Source organism: Lygodium microphyllum, chromosome 11, assembly GCF_053477565.2.
Source record: "Lygodium microphyllum isolate KBCC chromosome 11, Lygodium_microphyllum_v1.1.10, whole genome shotgun sequence".
In the NCBI taxonomy this organism is placed as follows: domain Eukaryota; kingdom Viridiplantae; phylum Streptophyta; class Polypodiopsida; order Schizaeales; family Lygodiaceae; genus Lygodium; species Lygodium microphyllum.
In genome coordinates this window covers 73,066,298-73,070,660 of record NC_141145.1, presented here as the reverse complement: position 1 = coordinate 73,070,660, position 4,363 = coordinate 73,066,298, and positions in this window count along the sequence as shown.

The window sequence follows — 4,363 nt, the reverse complement described above, 5'->3', positions numbered from 1 at the left end:
GTCTATAGCTCCTATTTAACATCATGGTCCTAGGCCACTAGAGTATCGATTGTTGTAGGCCATCTAGCTAGCTATACATTAATAGGAGGCTCCTCCTAAAATATCACCCTACATACCTCAATGACCTGCTCATGCTACTTATGCATTTTCTTCTCATGGAAAACAACATCAAGGCTACAAATGACCTTCCTAGACTACAGATCCCACCCATATGCGATAGTCCATATCACCTACATCCCCATAACCAAGAAAGATGTATTTCATGGTTTTAGGATCCAACAAATTATGATTGTCCTTGGAAATATGGCAGAAAATCTCATAACCAAAGACACACAAATGAGCATATGATGGAGGTTTTTCAAACCATACCTCCTCTGCAACCTGATAGTCAAGACTAGTACATAGGAATTGAGTAATCAAATGTACGATAAGTACTCAACCTAAAAGTGATGTGGTAAGTCTACCTAGCTAAGCATACTATAGACTCGCTCTTGAATCATTCTATTCATGCACTCAACCATGCCATTCTAAAATGGGGTTTACGGGGTAGCAAGTGACACTTAATATCCCTCTCATCATAAAACTTGTTGGGGGCAAAGGCACCTCCGCCGTGCCGCCCCGTGTATTATTACACTGACAGTACCCGCCACTGCACACTGCAGGTGGCGGGCGCCCGTCACGTCACTTTATTCTTTATTCTTTTAGTGACAGTTTGAATAAAGGAAGGCCCGGTCACACATTGTGACTGTTGGAGTTCCCATTTCTTGTCTCTCTCTTTCTTGCTCTTGCTCTCCCGCCATAGCTCGCGTGCAAGCTTCGATCCTTCTCACCTTTCAACTGGTATCGGAGCTTGGCATTCTCTTGCTCGAGCTCGACTCGGTGCTTCCCGACCTTCGCATCGACTCGCTTCATGCATTGGATCTCCATCCCGGCAGCCATAGCCGACCTCTTGAGCTCCCGACTCTCCCCGGCTTCCCGAGCTCCATCCTGGCCTTCTTGAGCTTCATCAGGGCCTTGCCCTTGAGGTATTGCTTCAGCATTTGTAGGCATTTGAGTGTATTCTCAGTTTGAAACAGGGCAGGAACAAAGGGCAGCCACTCTTCTTGAGCTTCATAGCTCATATCTTCCCTCCCCTTTGCATTGGGCCTTCATGGCTTGGTATGTGCCTACCTTGGGCCATCATTGAGCCCCGCCCACACTCAACATTCAGCCACGTGATTAAAGCAGCACTCCAGGCCTCAACACGCTGAATATGGCGCCCATTTTCAGACTTTGACCTCCACGTTTTACAGCTGAATGCTTTGTTGCTCATGGAGCACTCATCATTGGCCTATTTGGAGGGCATTTGAGCCATTTTTGGATGTCATTTTGATGCTTTGGCTTGACATTGAGGTTTGGAGCTGATCATTCTCAGTTTTGAAACTGTCATTCACTGCATAACAGTGCTGGAAACAGGGCAGCACCCCTGACACTGACATTTGTTGCTTATGCCTCATTCCATTGGAGCTATTTGATGCCCGTATGCGGTCTACTTCCTACCCGGATGTATTGGGGATGTATGCATTTGGTTTGACCATGATTTTGGCTTGAATTCGGGGCTGAAATCTACTGTTTAGAACAGTAAATACATGCTGGAATAACAATGGGCTGAAGGTACTTTACATGCTTTGGCACTTACCTACCGATACCGGATGTATACTTTGAGCTTTGGCATGATGTCTCTGACATTTGGGGACGACTTGGAGCATATGTATGAGATTATGGGATGCTTTTGAGCTTCGCATTAGCCCCGTCTTCACTGGCATTTGGACCGACTTGGCATGCTCGTGGACCGCCTATGCCTCATGTCTCTGCTTGACAGTTAGGCTTTTGCATTACATGCTTTGGTTCGTGACATATGCTATTTGGTTCGTGTATGCCATATCGACATTTGGAGCTTGGATTTGGATGTATTTGAGCATTCCCGGCTTACTTGATCACTGATCTTGGTTGCTATTTGGATGTCATTGAGTTGACGAGAGCTTATTTGGGCTTATGTATTGCTTCATGGTTAATACGACCGGTGCTTCATGTATGTCATGCTCTCTTGGACGCGCTTGATGCATTGACAGGGTCACTTATCACTGGTGCTTTCTCTTGGGTTGTTTGAGCTTCTGAGCTCGCTTTGTACGCCTTTTGTGCCAGTGGGAGCATTTTACATGCTTGCTTGACCTTTGACAGTTGCATGCTATTGGAGCACTTACATGTATTTGGAGCAATTTATGTCTTGAGCAGCTACATACGCATTGAGACTTTGGGATCATACTCTGATATTTATGGATATGCATTGATGTACTCTTGGTTCACAGGATGCTTATGAGCTGAGTCTCATATTTGGATCTTTCTCTTTGAGCAGATACCTATTTGTGTCAGGTTTTGGCAGTTACAGGAACACTTTGCCTAGAGTGTCTGGGGGTGTGCCTTTCACTGGCAGATGTTATTTTGCCATGCGATAAAGTGCAGGAGAAGTCCTCTGATCGCAGCATAGTACCTGCGAAGTCCAGCGTCAAGATTGAGGAAATTAATGTCACGCAGACTGAGGAGTCCGATGGTGGTGATGAGTTTATACTGGCAGCTAGTTCTTCTGATGCTTCACACTTGACTGAGACATCTAGTATGTATGCACAGTGCTGGTTATTGGATTCAGGTGCGTCCTTCCATGTGACGCCTTACCGTGAGTGGTTTCACTCTTACCGTACTGTATCTGGATCAGTCAGACTTGGAGATTACAGGTCTCTTGATATTGTGGACTGTGGAGATATTCAGTTGCAGTTTTCCACTGGCAGTTCCTTTTTGCTCAGGGATGTACGTCATGTACCTACGCTTACGTGCAGTCTTATGTCTGCAGGACAGTTGGATGATGCAGGGTTTCATGTCTGTTTTGGGGATTCTGCCTGGAAAATTACCAAAGGCAGACTTGTGCTTACTAGAGGCGCCAAGGCTGGCAGCCTCTATCCTCTTGTTGTATCTGGGTCTTCTGTAGACCATGTTTTGGCAGTGGGCTCTATCCCACATGTATCACCTTGGCATGCCCGTTTGGGGCATATGTCTTTGAAGGGAATGAAAATGTTATCTGGTTTGCAATATCTTCTGCCTTTGGACTATGCACGTTTTGACTCGTGTGATCATTGTCTTTATGGTAAGCAGAATAGGTCTACGCATAAGAAATCGGGTAGGCCACGCATGAATGAGCCCTTGGCATTGGTGCATTCCGATGTTTGTGGGACTATGCCTTGCATGTCTATGGGTGGCGCGCAGTACTTTGTTACCTTCATTGATGATTTTTCTAGGAAAGTGTGGGCTTATCCCATAAAGCAAAAGTCCGATGTTTTGGTAGTCTTTCAACGTTGGCTTGCTCTTGTTGAGAACCACACTGGGTATAGGCTGAAATGCCTTAGAACTGACAATGGGGGAGAATATGTCTCGCATGCTTTTGAGCAGTTTTGTAATGACAGGGGTATTAAGCGTCAGTTGACCGCCCCTTACACCCCACCCCAGAATGGTTTGGCTGAGCGCATGAACAGGACTATTCAGGAGCGTGTGCGCTCTATGCTTAGCCATGCAGGCCTACCCCAGAGTTTTTGGGCTGAGGCAGTTAGTACGGCAGTGCATGTCATAAACCGATCGCCTTCCAGTGGATTGGATTTCCAGGTTGCAGAGGAAGTTTGGGCTGGTAAGCCACCCTCTTATGCGCATCTCCGTGTCTTTGGATGTGAGGCATTCTGCCATGTGCCCAAGGACAAGAGGAGTAAATTGGATCCAAAGAGCATTAAATGCATATTCCTTGGCTATGGTGAGTCAGGAGAGATGGGCTATCACCTATGGGATCCGCAGGCGCGGAAAATAGTACGCAGCCATGATGTCGTCTTCCATGAAGACAAGATGCACAGGCAGCCTGAGAAGGTGGTTGAGATCCGCAGAGTGATCTTTCAAGAGGAGCCTAGAGCTCCAGCACAGCCAGTAGTACAGCCTGCAGTAGTTCCTCCACAAGGCCAGGGTGTTGGACAGGCAGTTAGATAGGCAGCAGAGCCTGCGGTGAGACGGTCTGCTAGAGACAGACGTCCACCTAACAGATTTCAGCCCTCTATGAATTATGTTTTGGTTACAGATGCAGGAGAGCCTTTCACTTATGATGAGGCTATGCGCAGGGGTGACAGTCACTCCTGGGAGAGAGCTATGCAGTCTGAGATAGACTCCCTGCATAAGAATGAGACTTGTGATTTGGTTGCCTTGCCTAAGGGCAAGAAGGCTTTGCCATGCAAGTGGGTGTACAAGCTGAAAAGTACCCCTGGACACCCCAAGCCGGCATACAAGGCTAGATTGG